The 21,445-nt window shown below is 40.6% G+C and overlaps 1 protein-coding gene across 44 annotated transcripts in view; it reads left to right on the top strand.

The window, feature by feature from the left end:
- Baz2b (bromodomain adjacent to zinc finger domain 2B) overlaps positions 1-21,445 on the top strand; it is a 325,808-nt gene that overhangs the window by 33,335 nt on the left and 271,028 nt on the right. For 21 of the 44 annotated variants that reach the window (XM_076568546.1, XM_076568544.1, XM_076568539.1 and 18 more), the window contains exon 2: positions 18,027-18,129. The exons of 14 other annotated variants lie outside the window; for them this stretch is intronic. The gene's annotated coding sequence lies outside the window, so the exon portion shown is untranslated. Of the gene's footprint in view, positions 1-17,864; positions 18,130-21,445 lie in introns of all 44 variants that reach the window. 9 more of the 44 variants (XM_076568548.1, XM_076568536.1, XM_016003115.3 and 6 more) reach the window with 2 other exon arrangements.

The raw sequence follows: 21,445 nt of genomic DNA, 5'->3' as shown, positions 1-21,445 counted from the left end.
GGGGGACCATTATTTTCAGTAGTGTGATGGAAAGGCACCTGTGTGTGTGTCTTTAGAATATTTTCAGTACTGATAGGATGGCTTGAGGCTGGGCAAAGAACTAGCTCGATTGGATGGAATTACAAAGCACCCCAGCTTCAACACTCACTCCCCCATACACATGTGCCTGGTAGACTTAAATCATTAGAGGAGCCAAGAGGAAGCCATTCCAGTTCTGTCTTATTTGTTAACAATTGATTTGACTATACTTAAAGTATTTTTAAACTTTGCTTTTGAAAACTTTTATTTTTCATTCTTATCTTTATCCAGTTTTATTCACATATTTTTTAGTGTGTGGTCAGATTTCATCTCTTACTCTTCTCTCCCTCATATTTGACTTTCTTTTGTGCAACATGGCTTCCTTCTTCTTTCCTTTCCACATTTATTAGGTTCTTAGCATAACTTTTTACTTCATAACTTAGGCTTAACATTATCTTTTGCTGTATTGTTTTCTATAGTTGTTGGTAGTGTGCAATTAACTTTAATTGATTTTGGTTTTTTCAATGTCTAGTTTGGTTTTATCATTATTGCTGTGAAAATGGTTTGTTTTCCTCTCTGAGTAGTATATAGAATTAATCTTTCAAAAGAAGACTGCTCACTGAGAAGATCCACAAATAAAGCCAGAAGGGATGACCATCCCAATACATGTTGCAGATCACAATTTAGGAACAAAAAACATGAAAAGGCAGGGCAACATGACTCCTGCAAAATACCACAGCCCCTAAGCACCAAACCTCAGATACCAAAATGGTTACAGTTCTGGAAAAAGAATTCAGAAGTCTCTTTTTAAGAATGATCAATGACCTCAAAGAGAATTCAAACAAACAGTTGAATGAAGAAAGAAATATTCTGGGCAAGAAATTCAACAACATGGATAAGAAAATCAGGAAGGAAATTGAGACTTTGAAATATAAACTCAGAAATATTGGAAATGAAAACTGACAATCACATTCACTGAAAGACTAAGTCAATCAGACGATAGACTATCAGGCATTAAAGACAAGAAAATTCTACATTCAGACATCAATAGATGAAAATGATTCCTTTTTTATTATTATTAAGAAATTTTCTATTCATTTTACATACTAACCACAGATTTCCTCCTCCTCCCTCTTCCCACCCCCCAGCCTTCCCTCCCAACCCACCCACCCCCATTCCTACTTCGTCCAAGCATGACTATACTTAAGAATTCTGTCTCTATTGAGAGACAAAGCCTTGAGCCAGGCGGTGGTGGTGCACACCTTTAATCCCAGCACTGGGGAGGCAGAGGCAGGCAGATCTCTATGAGTTCGAGGCCAGCCTGGGCTACAAAGTGAATTCCAGGAAAGGCACAAAGCTACACAGAAAAACCCTGTCAAAAAACAAAAACAAAGAAACAAAACAAAAGACAAAGCCTAAGAAACCAAGGGAGTAAATGAAGGTCCTAATATCCATATTAAAGGCATTGAAAGTGTGTGCAGCTAAATCATAGCAGAAAAATCCTTGAATTTAGGAGAAGATATGGATATCAATTAGACATAAGTAAAAAGTGACAACCTATATATAAACATGGGAAAGCATGTAATGATGCATTTCAAGCACAAAGAATAAATAATTGACAACCAATACCAACATGCCTCGAACTTATCTTTCAGAATCATTGGAGAAATGGCCTTCCAATACAAGCACAAACTCATTCACAAGCAACACTCTAGCACTGCAAATATATACTTGAAGAACTGTTACACACAAGGGTTAAGGCAGGGGCTCAGTGTTTGCCTAGTGAGCACCAAGCCCCGGGAACACAACACCATATAAAACTAGGCAAGGTAATGCGTGCCTATGATCTCAGTACTCAAAAGGATCGGAAATTCAGGGTCCTCTTCATCTCCAAATCAAGTGCCAGCCAACCAAGGATATGTGAGACCCTGCAAGAAAGAAAGAAAGAAAGAAAGGGGAAGGGAAGGAAAGGAAAGAGTTGTGGGGCAGGGGGAGGAGGGAAGAGAAAAGAAAAGGGCAGGTCATTGAGGTGACATATTGTTTCCCCCAGTATACTGTGTCTCCCAATAAAATAAAACTTGCCTGGAGATCAGAGGAAAAAGCCAGCTACTTTATAGAAGTCAGGCAATGGTAGCACATGCCTTTAATCATATCACTTGGCAGGCAAGGATCTGTCTGGACCTCTGTGAGTTCAAGGCCACACTGGGAACAGAGCCAGGCATGGTGGCACACACCTTAAATTCCAACACTAGTTAACCATGGAGTTCTGGGGGTCTGTACAGACAGACAGGGAGTGACAGAGCTGGGCAGGAAGAGGAAGTGATGTAGCTGGACAGAGAGAGCAAATCAAATGGCAGAACAGCAAGGCATATAGGCGTGGGTAGACAGAAGTATCTCACATTTGGAAGATGCAGAATTGGTAGGTGAGGTTAGCTGTGGCATTCCCTATTTCCCTGATCTCTCAGGTTTTTACCCCTATATCTGGCTCTGTTTTTTTTTTTTTTTTATTTAATAAGACCATTTAGCAGTTTGTCTACAGGCCATTCATAGAAGAGGAAGAAAGTCACTCGTCAGCTTAGGAAAGAATCAATTTCATGAGAGAAGAGGAACTGCTGGGAAAATGTCAGCATATCTATTTCAGTATACCAGTGAACTGCTAGGATGAGTAAAAAGAAAGAGAAAAATGAATAGTATTCAAACCAATTAGGAAACCAAGATTACAGGAATCAGCAAATACTTGTTAATATTAACTTGACATAAAATGGTCTTAACTCTCCAGCCAGGCAGTGGTGGCGCATACCTTTAATCCCAGTACTTGGGAGGCAGAGACAGGGAGATCTCTGTGAGTTCGAGGCCAGCCTGGTCTACAGAGTGAGTTCCAGGACATGCTCTAAAGCTACACAGGGAAACCCTGTTTTGAAAAGAAAAAAAAAATTCCCAGGGGCTGGAGAGATGGCTCAGTGGTTAAGAGCACTGGCTGTTCTTGAGGACATGATAGTTACTGTTTATAACTTCTGTTCTAGGGGATCCAGTATCCTTTTCTGACCTCTCCAGGCTCCTGCTGTGGTACACATACATACACTCAGGCATACACACATACAAAAAAGTAATAAAAATAATTTCCAACTGTTAATTGTATGCAAGAAATATATCTCAATGCCGAAAACACACATACACTGAAAATGGGAGGTTGAAAACAGTATTAGAGCAAGTTGAAAACAGATGCTATGGTGGTTTAAATGGTAATGGACTCCATAGACTTATGTCTTTGAATGCTTGGTCCTCCGCTGATAGAATTGTTTGGGAAAGAATTGTTTGGCTTGTTGGAGGAGACCCAGCCTTACTGGAGGAAGTATAAAGCTATTGTTGGTGGGCTTTGAGGTTTCAAAAGCCTAGGCTAGGCCCAGTCTCCCTCTGTAGGTTTCTCTTTGTCTCTGCCTGCTGCCTGTAGAACAGGATGTAGAGCTACCAGCTATCATTCCAGCCTGTCTGCTTCCCACCATGATGATCATGGACTAACCTCTAAAACTGTAAGCAAGGCCCCAGCTAAGTGTTCTCTTTTATGAGAGTTGCTTTGGTCATGGTGTCTCTTCACAGCAGTAGGACAGTGACTAAGACAAATATTAAATTTCTCAGCACATGGGAGGCCAAGGCAGGAGACACCTGCTAAATTTGAGACCAGCCTTGGATACAGACTGAGATCTAAGAAAGCCTGAACTACAGAGTGAGATTCTATGTCAAAACAAAACAACCCACAAACAATTGGTTTGATGGCTCATGACTGTATCCCAGTACTCAGGAATCTGAAATAGGAGGATTTCCATGAGGATTGTCCTGATTTTGGTAAACCAGAAAACAAACAAACCAAAAAAAAAAAAAAAAAAAAAACCAAACGAAGCTATAGACCAATTTTCCTGATGAACAGATTTTTTTTAAAAAAAAGTTCTCAATAAGATACTTGCAAACTACCAGGCAGTGGTGGTACATGCCTTTAATTCCAGCAGTCAGGTGTTATTTTTTTTTTTCTCTTTTTTGAGGGCCCACCACCCATCTCCCAAATAAATCACACTCAGAGGCTTATTCTTACTTATGAATGCCCAGCCTTAGACTGGCTTATTGCCAGGGCCTTGCATTTACTAGGCAAGTGCTTTACCACTGAGCTAAATCCCCAAACCCGCTTGTTAGCTTTCCTTAACTAATTATCCCAACTACCTTTTGCCTCTGGGCTTTTCCCATTCTCTTACTTCTGTAAATCTTACTCTTACTCCATGGCGTGCTGTGTAGCTGAGTGGCTGACCCCTGGAGTCGTCTTTCTTTGACTGTTAGATCTCCTTCTCCCAGATTTTTCCTTCTATGTATTCTCTCTGCCTGCCAGTCCCAACTTGTTGCTGGTGCTTTCTCCAGTCCTGCCCAGCCCCATAGACCCCACAACTACTTATAAAATAATCACTCAGAAGCTCATATTAATTAAACTGCTCAGCCATTAGCTCAGGCCTACCACTGTCTAGCTCTTACACTTAAACTCAGCCCATTTCTGTTAATCTATATGTTGTCACGTGTTCCGTGGCTTTACTTGCTGCCTTTACATGCTGCTCCCTGGAGGGCAGGCTGGTATCCCCTCTGCCCAGCCTTCTACTTCCCAGACTTCTCCTCTCTCTTTGTCCCGCCTATACTTCCTGCCTGGCTACTGGCCAATCAGTGTTTTATTTATCAATCAATCATCCACAGCACCAAGACCATCAGGTGTTTTAGACAGGCACAGTATCACAGCTTCACAGAGTTAAACAAAAGCAACATAAACAAAGTAACACACTTTAAAATAATATTCTACAATACTCAGGAGACAGAAGCAGGTGGATCTCTGTGAGTTTGAGGCCAGGTTGGTCTACAGAGTGAGTTCCAGGACAGCCAAGGCCATAGAGAAACCCTGTCTCGAAAAATAGGGTGGAGGAGTGGGGTGGGGGGGTGGTTCAAGACAAGGTTTCTCTATGTAGCCCTAGCTGTCCTGGAACTCACTTCATAAACCAAGTTGGCCTTGAACTCACAGAGATCCATCTACCTTTGCCTCCCAAGTGTGGGATTAAAGGTGTTCACCACCACTGCCCAGCTCAGCAAAATATTTTTAAAAATCATGCAACATGACCAAGTTTATTTCACTTCAGATGGTCAAAGATTGTTCAACATGTACATAACAGTAAATTTAATTCAGTGTATAAATAACAGAGACAGAATGTCACATGATCATCTCAGTAGTTGTAGAAATGGCCAAAACAGAATTTAACATCCTTTTATCATAAAATCTCTAAAGAAACTAGGCTAAGAAGGAACATAACCTCAAGATAATAGACGAAATAAAACACACCTGTGGTGGTCTGACTGAAAATGGCGCCCATAGGCTCATAGGAAGTGGCACAATTAGGAGGTGTGGCCTTGTTGGAGTAGGTGGTCACTGGCTTTGAGGTTTCAGGTGTTCAAGCCAGGCCCAGTGAGTCTCGCTTTTCCTGCTACTTGCTGATCCAGATGTAGAGCTCTCAGCTCCTCACCAGCACCACATCTGCCTGCATGCCACCATGCTCCCCACCATGATGACAATGGACTGACCTCTGAACTGTAAGCCAGCACCTAAATTAAATGTTTTCCTTTTTAAGAGTTGGCATGATGCCGGGTGGTGGTGGTGGCGGCAGCGGCGGCGCATGCCTTTAATCCCAGCACTCGGGAGGCATAGGCAGAGCCAGGCAGATCTCTGTGAGTTCGAGGCCAGCCTGGTCTATAGAGTGAGATCCTGGACAGGTACCAAAACTACACAGAGAAACCCTGTCTCAGGAGGGAAAAAAGTGTTGAAGTGGTCATAATATCTCCTCATAGCAATAGAAACCCTAAGACAAAACCTTTAGCCAACATACTAAATGGGGAAAACTGGATGCATTTCCTCTAGAATTGGGAGCAAAGTAAAAAGTATCTACTACAGGGCTGGGAAGGTGGCTCATAAGGTAAAGTTGCTTGCCACACCGGCCTAACAACCTGAGTTTGATCCCCAGAAACCACATGCAGCAGCATGCATCTGTAACCCCAGCATCCCTACCATGAGATGTGAGCCAGACTAATGGCTGAAGAAGTGTCTGAAGACTTGAAAGCCAGATACCTGCAGTGTGCACCACAGCAGCAGAAACAGCAAGAGACCCAGTCTCAGCAAGGTGGAAGCAGAGAACCTACTCTTAAAAATTGCCCTGTAAAGCCGGGGAGTGGTGGCGCATGCCTTTAATCCCAGCACTTGGGAGGCAGAGGTGGGCCGATCTCTGTTAGTTCCAGGACAGGCTCCAATGCTACAAAGAGAAACCCTGTCTCGAAAAACAAACAAACAAACAAAAAATTGCCCTGTGAGACAGATGTCGTAGCACACAATTTTAATCCCAGCATTTAGGAGGAAGGTGGATCTTTGTGTGTTCAAAGCTAGCTCACATAGTGAGCTCCAGAACAGCCAGAACTACATAGATTTTTTTTTTTAAATGTCCATCTGCCTCAACATTGGGAGTCTCTGCCGACCCCACAATAAAGAAAAAGAAAACAGTGGTTCTCCTCTGGTTGATATAATGGTTGAATTGTTAGCCAACGCAATCAGGGAAGAGGACATAGAAGTGACACCAGGAATGAAGTCAAAATCCCCATGTTTGCAAACAGTACGGGCCTGTATTAAAAACCCTGAGATCGCCACCAGAGGCTAGAGATGTGTTTTGGTTGCTGGAATTCTTGCCTAGCATGCACTAGGCGCTGGAGTTGATCCTAACATGCAGTAGCTTGAAATGGTGGCACAAGCCTGTAATCCTAGCATGTGGGCAGCAGTAACAAAGATCATCTTTCAAGGTCATCTTTGCTTATAGCTTGAGGCCAGCCTGAGTTACATGATATCGAGTCTCACAAAATCAGAACATTTCACTAGAGAGCTATTAGATATTATAAATTTTTAGCAAAGTAACAGGTTACAATACCAGTGTAAAAAAAATCATTAGTTTTCTATGTACCAGTAACAAACATGCTGAGAAAGAAAGGCAATCAGTAGAAAATACTGTCATGGTATTTCAAGACAAAAGCAAAATCCAGGTGTAACCTAAGAAAGAGGATGAAAGACCTTTATAGTTAAAACACTGAAGCAAGAACTTGGAGGGGACACTAGAATAGGGAGCTAACGCATCAACAAAATTAATAGGGGGAAAGTGTTACCAAAAGCATTGTATACATTCAGTGTAACATCATCAAATATGAATGTATAAAAACAGTCCTTAAGTTCATTCTGAATTACAAAAGGCCCCTAAAACCCAAAGCAGTTCTGAGTATAAGGGTAATGCCAGGCCAGGCATTGTGGTGCACGCCTTTGGGGACCGGCAGATCTCTGTGAGTTTGAGGCTAGCCTGGTCTACAAAGTGAGTTCCAGGACAGCCAAGAGATACATAGTGAAACCCTATCTTCCAGAGAGAGAGAGAGAGAGAGAGAGAGAGAGAGAGAGAGAGAGAGAGAGAGAGAGAGAAAATAGATGGGCAGTGGTGGCACATACCTTTAATCCCAATACTCAGGAGGTAGAGGCCATTGGATCTCTGTGATTTTGAGACCAGCCTGGTCTACAGAATGAGTTCCAGGACAGCCAAAGTTGTTACCCAGAAACTCTGTCTCAAAAAAGCAAAACCAAATCAAACCAACCCCCCCCCCAAAAAAAAAAAATTAAAGGAAAGAAAAAAAAAATAAAGCTAGTGCTGGAGAGATGGATCAGCAGTTAAAAGGGCATACTACTCCTGCAGAGGACCTCAGTTCAATTCCCAGTACCCACACTGGACAGCTCACAACTGCTTGTTAATCCTATTGTACGTGGATTCAGCACCTTTGCCCTCTGGGCCTCTGTACACACCTGCAAACACACACACACACACACACACACACACACACACACACACACACACACACACGTTATTTTATTAAAAGAAAATAAAAATCTTTTAAATGTTATGCCGGATTATCACAGTCCTTGATTTCAAATTATATTATAGCCATAGTAACAAAAGCAGCATGGCACTGGTGTTAAAACAGAATGGAAGAGAGGGCCCTGAACTAAAGTCTCACAGCTACAACCCTTGAATTTTTGACAAAGATGCCCAGTGTGTAGATTGGAGAAAAGATAGCATTTTACACAAGTGTTTGCTGGCCAGTGAGAGGGCTAGTGGATAAAGGCTCCTGCTGCCAAGCCTGGTACATGAATTTGATTCCTAGAACCCACATGGTGAAAGGAGAGAACCAAGTGTATCAAATTATCCTCTGACCTCAACATATGCACCATGGTGTGCATGTGTACACATACACACAATGAAATTATTTTGAAAAATTCAGTAGTCCTGGGAAAGCTGGCTATCCTATGGAAGAATGAAAGTAGATCTCTTCTATCAGCCTACACAAAAGCTACTGAAAATGGGTCAAAGTCCTTAACGTAAGCACTGATCATTTGAACCTCCATGGGAAAGCACTTCAAAATACTGTAATTGGCAAGAGCTTTCTGAAAAGTGAATGCATCCCATTAAAACGCTTCTGTGCAGCAAAGGAAGTGATAAAGTAGCCTACAGAATGGGAGCGAACCTTTGCCAGCTGTTCATCTTATTGGGCATTGATATCTAGACTCTGTAAGGAGCTCAGGAAGCTCAGCACCAGCCATGTGTGCAGTGCGCACCAATAATCCAAGCACTTTGGAGACAGGCCTGGGGAGTGGTGGGAGCACATAGTGAGACACTGCCTCAAAAAGAGAAGCAACAGAGCCAGCGGTGGTGGCGCTCACCTTTAATCCCAGCACTCGGGAGGCCAGCCTGCTCTATAGAGCGAGTCCCAGGACAGCCAGGACTGCACAGAGAAACCCTTTCTCAAAAGCAACACAAACAAAGCAACACCCCAAATAAGGCACACAACCAGGAAATGGGCAGATGACTCAAGCACATTTCTCTGCTGAAATACAGATGATGACCTAAGTGAGATGACTCTTGTCCATAATCCCAGAACCAAAGATGCCGAAGAAGGAAGACCATGAGTTTGAAAATGTCATAGTATAGCACATCATTTTGCCCAATGGGAATTCTAATGTAAGAAGGAAAATGCATTAATATGTAATATATTTCTTACCAAATATATTTAGAGAGACTTGAGGGGTCTTTTGGTTTTGTTTGTTTGTTTGAGACAGGGTCTCACTCTATAGTCCTGGATGTCCTGAAACTCACAGAGATCCACATGCTTCTACCTCTTGAATGCTGAGGTTCAAATTGTGTATCACCATGCCTGGCAATGTTGCACGAATCCTAAATGGCCTTATAATAAAATCCCGGAGCTGGACATTGGGGTAAATGCTGAAAGATCAGAGAGACAAAGGAGCAAGTCACTGCCACGTCTCACCTCACCAACTCCTCAGCTGATACTGTCTCCACGAATCCTCAGACTGAATGCCTCTGAGTCCTCAGCCAAAAAGGCCTAGTTCCTGTCTCCTCACGCCTTATATGCCTTTCTCTGCCCAGCCATTTCACTTCCTATTTTAACCTTCCTAGTGCTGGGGTTAATGGTGTGTGTGCTTCCCAAATTCTGGTAGCAAAGGCATGAGATCTCAAGTGCTAGGATTAAATGTGTGTGCCACTACTGCCTGGCTCTGTTTCTTTTAGACTGGATTAATCTCCTGTAGTCCAGGGTGGCTTTGAAATCACAGAGGTCCGGAGGGATCTCTGACTCCAGAGTGCTAGGATTAAAGCTGTGTGCCACCACTGCCTGATCTCTGTGTTTAATTTAGTGGCTGGCTCTGTCCTCTGATCTTCAGGCATATTTTATTAGAGTACAACAAAATATCACCACATGGCAAATTTAGAGAAAATCTTGAATTTTGAATGTGTTGGTGAGTCCATTATAGAAACAGGCATTCTTATATATAGCAATAAAAATTGCTCTCATCCTATGGAAAGGAATTTAGTATTGTGAAAATGTGTTCACACTTTCAAGCAACAATTCTGTCGTTTTATTTAAAGATTTTTTTGAGAATTGTATACATGGGTATACTTAATGTATATTCACATTATTATCACAAATATACTTACATTATTTCCAGCTCTTCTCCCCTCTCCAACTCTTACCATGTCCCTCTGTCCCCTCTCAAATTCATGACCTCTTCTTCAATTTTTGTTTTACACACACACACACACACACACACACACACACACACACACACACACGCACACACATACGCACACACATACGCACAGAGAGAGAGAGAGAACCTGTTGGCCTATTGAGTTCATTTTGTGCTGCTCATAAGTATAGGTGTGAAGGCATGACCACTTGAGATTGAATAACCTATTGGAGAATCTGTCCTTGGAGAAAACTGATTCTCCCTCTCTAAGCAACCATTGATGGCTCATAGCACTTCATCTGGGTGGAGCTTTGTGAAATCTCTCTCATCCACATTGGCGTATCAGTTGGTGTTGTCATTATAAAGGCCTTGCTTAGGTTACAGTATTGAGATTTAATGGATGTGGCTTCTCTTTCAGGTCTAGAAGACACAAACTCATAAGTGTCATGGTCCTCTGGCTCTTAGAGTAGTTTCATTCCCTCTTGAGTGATGTTTCCTGAGCCTTAGGTATAGGGGTTGCATGGTACATGCACCAATTAAGAATGGGCACCCCACAATCATTGACTTGGAAGCCTCCTCTCTGAGGACCATCTCTCATAGTATCAGAAGGTGCTATGCAAGCTGCCAAAAAAAAAAAAAAAAAACAATCAGTAGTCTACCAGATGTAAAGCCTATGAACCATACAATAACTGGTCTGGCAAGATATCCTCATAGGGTGGAGTAGTGGCATTTTATCCGTGGGCAACCAACAGCTGACTAATTGGACTTAAGACCTGCTCAGTAGGAGGGAAATCATGCCTGGAATTATAAACCTAGACAACTTCCCATGGCTGATTAGGTCATAGACCCTAGAGGAGAGCCTACTAGTGCCAATATGATTTTTCCTTTACATTTATTTGATTAGAGGTGGGCAGGATGCCATGGTGTACATGTAGAGATCAGAGGGTAACTTGCAGAGTTGGTTCTCTCCTAACATGTGGGTCTCAGGGATTGAACTCAGGTTATCATGCTTGTCAGCATATGCCTTACCCATTGAGCCATCTCACTGTAGCCCTGCCAAAATTATTTCTCACCTGAATCTGAATCTATGTCCTTTGGACCACAGATAAGTGTAGCTTTCATCCCTAGCAAGCTTCTTTTTGCAGTATCTAGAGACTAATAGAAAGATTAAGTGGGGTTGGGGATTTAGCTCAGTGGTAGAGTGCTTGCCTAGCAAGCACAAGGCCCTGGGTTCGGTCCTCAGCTCCGAATTAAAAAAAAAAAAGATTAACAGTTCAGTTTTTGTTTTAAAGATTTATTTATTTATTATGTATATAGCATGTATGACTGCAGGCCAGAAGAGGGCACCAGATCTCATTACAGATGGTTGTGAGCCACCATGTGGTTGCTGGGAATTGAACCCGGGTCCTCTGGAAGAGCAGTCAGTGCTCTTAACCTCTGAGCCATCTATCAAGCCCCAACAGTTCAGTTTTTAAGAGTATAAAAAATTAGAGGCTAGAGAGACACCTGAGGGGTTAAAAATACTTGCTGACAAAAAAAAAAGAAAATACTTGCTGTTCTTGTAGAGAATCTGAGTTTGGTTCCACTACATTGGGTGTGTCCAAACCACCTGTAACTCCAGCTCCAGGGGATCCAATGCTTCTATCTTACAAAGAATATAAGAATAATTTGAATTTATAATCTCTGTGCACAAGGATGTTTTTAATGTCATTAGTAGCAACAGAGAAGAGACAAACCATGTATCTATCAGAAGGGAATAGTTCACTAAACGATTATATATCACCACATCTCTGTCACACCACGCAATTAAAATGAAGGAGAAATATTACTATAAATTACTGGCCTGGTTTCTAGGTTCAGGGGGCCAACAGGAAAAGGCACTGGCCACTAAGCCTGAAGGTCAGTCCTTACATGGTAGAAGGAGAGACCCAATTCCAGGAAGTTGTCCTCTGGCCTCCACACATTGACTGTGGCACATCTTCCCCCTTCCATCAGTAAATGAATGCAATAAAAAATTTAAAGTGAGGGTCAGAAAGCTATGCAGCTTCTCTATTTTATTTGGGGATAGTTCCAAAGAGTAGAACTATAATAATGGGAGAAATGAGGATGAAAGAAATGTAAAGAGTTTTATACATAGTATAGATGTATAACAAAATAGGTGGAGATAATGTCTGTGTATTTGAAAATTAAGCCATACACTTAAAAAATATCCTTAGGTCAAAGCATTAACTGCAGTGGAAATTATAAATTATTTTAAACAAATATATACATAAGTATATGTGCATATATAAATACTTGTGAAGCTGCAGGTGTAGCTCAAAGTAAAGCACATACATAGAATAGTCAACGCCCTGGATCCAACTCTCAGCACCAAAGTAAACAAATCAACTTCTGGGATACATTGCTTAAGAGACAAATTAGGAGCTTTATATACATATATTCCAAAAGAAGAAAGCCCCAACCCCTTTCCCCCAAAAAGCTAGTGATCTAAAAACCAATTCTAAGATGTGAAAAAATAATTGCAAGATACATTCATGGAAAATAAAAGATGGAAATCATAAGGTAAAAGAAATAGGATGCAATGTTGGGGCACATAATCTTTTAATCCCATGAATTCCAGGCCAGCCTGGTCTACAATAGTGAGACTCTGCCTAAAAAAACAAAACAAAATATACAAACAAAAAAGAATTAGCAAAGAAATATTTTAAACAGGATATATTTTTTTAAAATGAAGTAACGTGGTCATTTCTTTATCAGGGAAAGAAAGAAAGGCACAAATCACTATCCAAAGTGAAGGGGACACCATTAGAAATCTCAAATACATTAAAATAACAAGATATTTATAGCAATGTATGCTAATGTGTTTGGAAATTTAGCTGAAATGGAAGAATTCCTGGATAAATTCAGCCTACAGATAGTTCTTTTATCTCTTTGTTACTAACAATGATTAAACAGTCTCTGCATTCTGATTATGTTCGCACTACTTAGGAAAAAGGAACAGGATCTTCAAAACTTCTTTTATAAAATAGAATACAAGTAAAAGTTGCCAACTCATGATGAGACTAGATGATGTTGACACCAAAAGCTGACAATTACAGTGCAACACTGAAAGTCAGACCAATGTAGTGGAGTATGCCTGTAATCTCAGCATATGGGAGATGGTGGCTGAAGACTCGAGGAAGGTGCTGCAGATACATAAGAAATTTGAGGCCATTCTCAGCTGCATGAGGCCCTGTTTCAAACACACATAAACACATACCCCAAAAAGAAAAAGAAATAAAGGAATGAGATCTAGCTATCATTTTAAATTTAAGTTCAGCTGTGTATGATTCAATTTGAGTAACTGTGATGGTTGATATTGTTAATGGACAGCCCTACTTTAGAAACCCATGTATATACTTCACCTTTAATTCCCATTTCTAGGTATACCCAATCAAAATATGCGCACCAAAACATATGTAAAAGAATCACAGTAGCATTGTTGTACTAGTCAAAATGACAATTCAAATGCCTATGCATAGTATGTATCATTGCTATATTACCAGCATGTAACTATATATCATAGCACATGTCTGTAGCAAGTATTCAGGAGTGAAGCAGGAGGATCATGTGAAGCCAGGAGTTTGGGCAGTTCACCATGCTGAGAGTAAGATAATTGATGGGATCATGACTGCAAATGACCACTGTATCTGGGCAATGAGAACCATCTTGAAATTTTGTTGTTATTGGCTGTCTTGTAGGGTTCCTATTGCAGTGAAGGGACACCATGACCATGGCAACTCTTAATAAGAAAAACATTTAATTGGGGCTGGCTTACAGTTTCAGAGGGTTAGTCCATTATCATCATGGTGGAAGCATGCCAGTGCACAGCAGACATGATACTGGAGGAGCCAAGATTTCTACATCTGGATCATCAGACAGCAGGAAGAAATAGCAACACTGAATCTGGCTTGAGTGTTTGAAACCTCAAAGCCTATCCCCAGTGACATACTTCCTCCAACAAAGCCACACCTACTCCAACAAGGCCACTCTCTATGAGCCTATTGAGGCCATTTTCATTCAAGCCACCATATTGGCATACACGTGATGAAATACTATGCAATAACAAATAATGGATAAAAACTATGACTATATGCAACAACATAGGTAAATCCTACAAGTATAAAACTATGCTACATACTATAACTTAAAAGTATTTTGAAACTGTCAAAGTCTATGATGTCAGCATTCATAACATGTATCATTTTTCAAATGTGTTATGAGAATTGAGATAGGGGTATGTTAGAAAGTCTTCTGATAATACAAGTGTGTTTGTTTCTTTTTTTTTTTTTTTTTTTTGGTTTTTTGAGACAGGGTTTCTTTGTAACAGCCCTGGCTGTCATGTAACTCACTCTGTAGACCAGGCTGGCCTCGAACTCATAGAGATCCACCTGTCTCTGCCTTTCCAGTGCTGGGATTAAAGGCCTGCACCACCACCATCCAGCTGTGGGTTTTTTTTTTTTTTAATTTTAAAATTTTACTTTAATGTTTTAAAATTTTTTAATTTTTCATTAAAAAATAAAACATTTATTTCTATTGTTTTTCATTATTTGTATGTTTGTGGGTATGGGCACATGAGTACAGGTACCCATAGAGGCCAGAGGTCTTTGATCCTTGAAGCTGTAGTTACTGGAGTTGTGAGTCACTGGACATGGTTGCTGGGAATTGAAATCTGGTCCCCTGCAAGAGCAGCAAGCACCCTTAGCTGCTCTGCCTATCTCCAGCCCCATGTTTTACATCTTCAGCACTTTTCGCTATGCTTGCTTTGTGTTCTGCTGCTGATGTTACTGCGGTTTAAACGCCTTTGAAGAGTTGAGGATGTAGTTTAACTGAAAACTTCGTGTCTAGCACGGGCGAGGCTCTTGGTTTCATCCCCAGGACTGGTGAACAAACAGCTTATAAATTAACCTTCCTCTAAAAGACTTTAAAATGTATCAGATAAACCAATCGATAGATGCTGTTTTTGCTTTGTCATCTCAGAATCAGAAAAACGAGCAATAAGACAGTCATACAACAAAGAAAAGTTGAATAAGTAATGTCTATATATTAATGTGAGGAGGTCCCTGCAGGTGTTATGGAAGGCAGGGACATGAACCTTAAGAAGTGAGAATGAAAACTTGGCTCAGTCCAACTGAGTCTGCAGGCTGGATCAAACTTTGGGAGTCTGATGCCAGACAGTTTATTGCCAGAATATTTAAACTGAAAGCAATTTTTTTTTTTTAAACCGGAGCTGAGGACCGAACCTAGGGCCTTGAACTTGCTAGGCAAGTGCTCTACCACTGAGCTAAATCCCCATCTGCCAAAATATTAAAACATAGTATAATTTGGGGAAAAGTTCACTGGTATAGTACAACCCCCAGTGCACAAGGAAGCATAATTACATAGAAAATCAACTCGGGGTATATGCTATTTCTTCCAAAAGATGGGTTCTAGAGATAGGCTACCTGCATTAGCATAAGGGCCTATGGAAGGATCTGACATTAGCCACCTTCAGTCCTGGTTGTGGGAGCTTGGGGGAGCCCCTAGCTATACAGATGATGTAATGGTCATTTAGACTGCTAGCCACCTCCGGTCTTCGTTGTGAAAGCTTGATATGGCCTGGCCCAACAGATGCCATAGATTACCGGGCTGTTAATCACCTCCAATTCCCAGCCTTCTGGATGGAAGAACAGGTATTTCCTCTTTTGAGGAGACACCCCTGTGTGATTAACATTCTTAGTTTCCCTAGTGATCTGTGGGTACAAGGACCTGCATGCTCCCAACATTAATGTTATTGAAAATTACTGCTATTATGATATGTCAAATTGTACAGTGATTATGCTGTTTAAAAAAAGTTTTATGGGTCTAGGGATATAGGGCAGTGCATTGAATGCTTGGCCCATATGCATGAAGCCTGAGCATGATTCCTAGCAGCACACTCACACAAGAAGTGAAACGATGGTATATGTGATTTACTTCAGATAATCCCATGAGGCAACTGATAGATAGAAGAAATGTATTTTCCTACTATCCAAAAATGTTTTGAAAGGATATCTAGGGTTGTCATACTACTATTCCTATTGTTCATAGTCCTTCAAGATTTACCTAATAATATTTAAAAGTTTAAAAATGAACCAAATGCTTTGTACTTAAAACAGAGAAATGTCTGTTGCCTACAACCAATATTAACATTAGAGATACAGATTTCGAGTTTATCAGTAGGGGCTGGAAAGATGCCTCAATGTTAAGAGCATTTGCAGAGGACCATGTTGGGCAGCTCACAGACTCCTGGAACTCCAGCTCTATAGGTGTCTGATGCCTGTATGGGCACACATGTGCACATATACACACGAACATATGCATACACATAAAGTAAATCTTAAAAACATAAAATTAGGAGTAATTGTTTCAGTAAAAAGCTTTGGAGGCCTGTGGGATGGCTCAGTGGTGAAGAGCATAGGCTGCTCTTCTAAAGGACCTGGATTCATTTCCCAGCACCCACATAGTGGCACATAATGATCTGTAACTCTAGTTCCAGATGATCCATTGCTCTCTCTTGGTCTCTACGGGCACTGCACTCATGTGGTACACATACGCAGAAGGAGACAAAACACACATACACATAAAATAAAAGATCTTAAAAAGAAATAAAATCTTTTGAGCCAGATGATGGTGGTGCACACTTTTAATCATCCCAGCACTCAAGAGACAGAGGAAGGAAAATCTCTGATTTCAAGGCCACCCTGATCTTACAAAACTAGTTCCAGGACAGCTAGGGCTATACAGAGAAACCCTGTCTTGGAAAAAAAAAAAAATAACAACAACAAAAAATCTTAAAAAACAAAAAACTGGGAGTTACTGTTTCAATAGAAACTTTTTTTTGTTGGCTTTAGAATGCTCAATGGTTAAGAGCATTCACCACCAAGCCTAATGATATTTCAATACCCAAAACCCTGAAAATTGTCCTCTGTCCTCACATGCCCTCCCTCAAAAATAAATATAATAGAAATAACCTTTTGAGTGGAAATCACAATGAGACAGTTGTTGAATATAGATTTCCAGCAGACACACTAGATACTGTGTACTTCATAGTAACAAATTTCATATCCCACATCAAATGAGAGTCTAGCCGGCCTGGGAAGCACACGGTGGGCAGGGTGTAAAGTCCTAATATATTGCCAAGGATCTTCCAGACCCACGTAAATTATAAAAAATTAACTTGTCAGCTTGTGCTTACCATTAACACAGATAGTTGTAAGTGAAAAACATAGATGACAATGGGTGCCAGATTTAGAGGACTTAACCTATTTGACATGACACAGTGTGGAAAGATGAGGCAACTTAGGTACAGGTTAGAACTTTGAGGGCTGTTCTTAGGAAAGGAAGCCTAGACATATTACAGGTGAAACATAACACGAAAAAAATCTGGAAGCCAGAATAAGAAATGCTTTTCAGGCTGGAGAGATGGCTCAGTGGTTAAGAGTACTGGCTGGTCTTCCAGAGGACCCCAGTTCAATTCCCAGCGCCCACATGGCAGCTCACAACTGTCTGTAACTCCAGTTCCTGGGGCTCTGACACCTTCACACCAATTCACATACATAAATAAATTATTTTTTTTTAAAAAAAGAAATGCTTTTCATATAGAAGACTAATAATTCAAATGCCAACAGGTTGTTTTTTTTTTTCCCCAAAGAAAAATGTAGGTGCCAGAAGACAGTAGGATATCATCTTCAAAGCTGCTCCAGTAGATGAGTTAGCCCTGGATTCCATGTCCAGTGGAAGTGTCCTTCAGGAATAATGACAGAATTAAGACAGTTTTATGAATGGAAAACTAAGAGACGTTTGTCTTCAGCAGACCTGTGCTACCAGAAAGGATAATGGAAGTTCCTCATGTGGAAAGGAGAGGATATTAACAGAACGCTTGGATCCTCAGGAGCAAACGAAGGACAACAGCCATGGTAAAAGAAAAGACTGCTTCTATCCTTGAGTTCTTTGAGAAGATGTATGCATAGTTAAAACATGATAGTCCTCAGAGTTTTCAGTGTAGTTCCTACCTAAATATATAATAAAGCTAATACATAAAAATGCAATTAAGAAGCTGGGTATGGTGGTGCACACCTCTAATCCACCACCGAGGAGACAGAGGCAGGGGGAATCTCTGGAAGTTTGAGGCTGGCCTGGTCTACATATTAAGTTCTAGGACAGCCAAGACTACACAGATAGACCCTGTCTCAAAACAAAACAAACAAACTCCAAGAAACAAACAAACAACAATATCAATAAAAACTGCTATTAAATCACAAGGAAATATACTATATGGGAGGAAGTAAGAAGAGAAATCTATATATTTCCATGATACTATCTACATTTTATATTAAAATAGTGTTCTAGTTGAACTCTGAAAGAATAAGGTATAGGGTTGGAGAGATGACTCAGTAGTTAAGAACACTAGCTGCTCTTCCAGAAGACCCAGGTTCACTTCCCAGCACCCACATGGTGGCTTACATCCATTGGTAACTCCAGTTCCAGGAAATCTGATGCCCTCTTCTGACCTCCATGGACATGCACAGTCATGCATGTGGTGCACATTCATATATGTATCATACACACAAAATAAATAAGGCAAAAAATTTTTTGAAAAGATTGAGTTGTATGTTACAATCTTAGAGAAACTACTAACTAATACAAAAAATATAGTTAATGAAACAATAAAATGTTAAAATGAGCTGAGCCTGGTGTGTATGCCTTTAATACCAGCACTTGGGAGTCAGAAGCAGGCAGATCTCTGAGTTTGAGGCCAATCTGGTCTACCAAGTGAGTTCCAGGACAGCCAGGACTGTTACACAGAGAAACTCTGTCTTGAAAAACAAAAAACAACAAACAAAAAAGTTTAAATGAAATGCTAAAAATGTTTGAATTATTTTTTTAAATGATATAAGAGGAGGAAGAAGAACAATTACAACAAAGATTTAAAAAATAGAATCAAATGATAAAATTGAGTAAAATCTAATGATATCAATGATTACATTAAATATTAAGTACAAAGTACCTCGTAAGTGTTAGCACAGATATGAAGAACATCAAACTATGCTATCTATAAGAATTAGTATAAGACAGGCAGTGGTGGCACATGCCTTTAATCCCAGCACTTAAGAGGCGGAAGCAGGTGGATGTCTATGAATCTGAGGCCAGCCTGGTCTACAGAGTGAGTTCCATCCAGGACAGCCGGAATAATACAAAGAGAAACCCTGTCTCGAAAAACCAAACTGGGGGGTGGGGGAGACAAACTTTGCAATCTTGAGATGGGAAAGTGATTCTTTATTAGAATAAAGGATAAACCATGAAAGAGAAAGTCAAAATGTATATTGACTTTTTAAAAATAAAAATGTAATTCATCTGGGTGGTGGCGGCACACACCCTTAATCCCAGCACTTGGGAGGCAGAAGCTTCTTTCAGTTCAAGGCCAACCTGGTCTACAAAGTGAGTCCAGGAGAGCCAGACCTGTTACACATAGAAACCCTGTCTCGAAAACCAAACCAAAACAACAAAAAGATACCTGACAAAAACAACTTAAGGGGAATAATTTATTTGTTCGGTTTTCAAGCATTTAATATGTGGGGTAGCTTGACCCTGTGGATTCTGGCAGAATGTCAGGACCCCAGGAGTATATAGCTGACCTTGATGAAGATTCTGACCTGTGGTAGACAGAAAGCACGAGAAGGAGCCCAGGAGATGTGTACTCCAAGGACACACCACCAGTGACCTACTTCCTCTAAATCCTACCTCCCCAGAACCTTGCAAAAATAGTGCCACGCGTTTAGACTAACCCCTGATCTATATTAGAGAAGGCTGTTGAGAGATACTTCATATCAAAGTGTAAGGAAACTGAAAACAGGTATGTAAATTCTTATACAACTGCACTCTTCACAGTAGCCACAAGACAGAAACAACCTCCATGCCCTTTACTAAATGAATATCTGAACAAATGATGGTGTATTCATATGATAGAATACTACTCAGCAAACAAAAAGGGAGGAAATGCTGCTAAGTGCTACAATACAAAAGAGCCTTGATAACATCATGCTAAATGAAAGAAGCCAGACAGAAAAAGCCATGTTTGTTGGTTCCATTTATATGAAATAAGCCAGTCGGTGGTGGCGCACGTCTTTAATCCCAGCCCTCGGGAGGCAGAGGCAGGAGGATCTCTGTGAGTTCGAGGCCAGCCTGGGCTACAGAATGAGTTCCAGGAAATGCACAAAGCTACACAGCGAAACCCTGTCTCGAAAAACAAAAACAAACAAACAAACAAAAAAAAAAAACCATTTATATGAAATATACAGAATAAGTTCAAAATAGATTGGTGATTTCTAGTTCTTAGGAGAAGAATGAATAACATATCTGTTTCATAGGTATAATATTTAACTAACTATGTCAAAATAAAACATTGTGTTATTGGAATTTTTGTTTCATAACATTATAAATATACTAGATGACACTAACTTGTTCTCTTTAAAATGGTCTATTTAATTTTTACCTGAGTGTGTCCATGTGTGCTTGTGTGTGGTCCTGCATATCTAAACATAGAGCTTTATGCGTGCTGAAACATGTGTTCTACCACTAAGATGTATCCCCAAGCCTAACATGGATAATTGTATATTGCATGAATTCCCACACTAAAATACAGAGAGACAAGCTCACAAGGCCACACCTTTGCACAGCAAATTAACTAGATATAATTTTAAAGCCCAATTCAGTATTGCATCTTGTTACCCTTGCAGAGGAACTGGAATGCTTGTTTGCTGCTGACAGGAATATAAAATTTTAAAATCAATTTTAAAACAGTTTGTCGATGAAAAAAATTGGACATAGGCCTGCTGACATGGCTCATTCAGTAATGTGTTTGTCACACAAGCATGATCTATGTTTAAACACACACACACACACACACACACACACACACACACACACACACACACACACAAAAGAAAAACAACCTAACAACAACAAAACAAGCACAGTGCACCAGTATTTTAGCCTGGGGAGAGGGGTGGTGGCACAGATACAGGGGGATTCCCACGACTGGCTGACTAATCAGTGAGAGACATTGTCTCAAAAGTTTAAGGTGGAGAGTGATTGAGGAAAATGTATGACAGTGGGACTGGAGAGATGGCTCAGCGGTTAAGAGCACTGGCTGTTCTCCCAGAGGACCTGGGTTCAATTCACAGTCCCACATGGCAGCTCACACACTGTAACTCCAAGATCTGACACCCTCAC

This window comes from Peromyscus maniculatus, chromosome 4 (genome assembly GCF_049852395.1).
Source record: "Peromyscus maniculatus bairdii isolate BWxNUB_F1_BW_parent chromosome 4, HU_Pman_BW_mat_3.1, whole genome shotgun sequence".
Taxonomy (NCBI): Eukaryota; Metazoa; Chordata; class Mammalia; order Rodentia; family Cricetidae; genus Peromyscus; species Peromyscus maniculatus.
The sequence above is the reverse complement of the archived record's forward strand: the minus strand, read 5'-3'. Positions and strand labels throughout refer to the sequence as shown.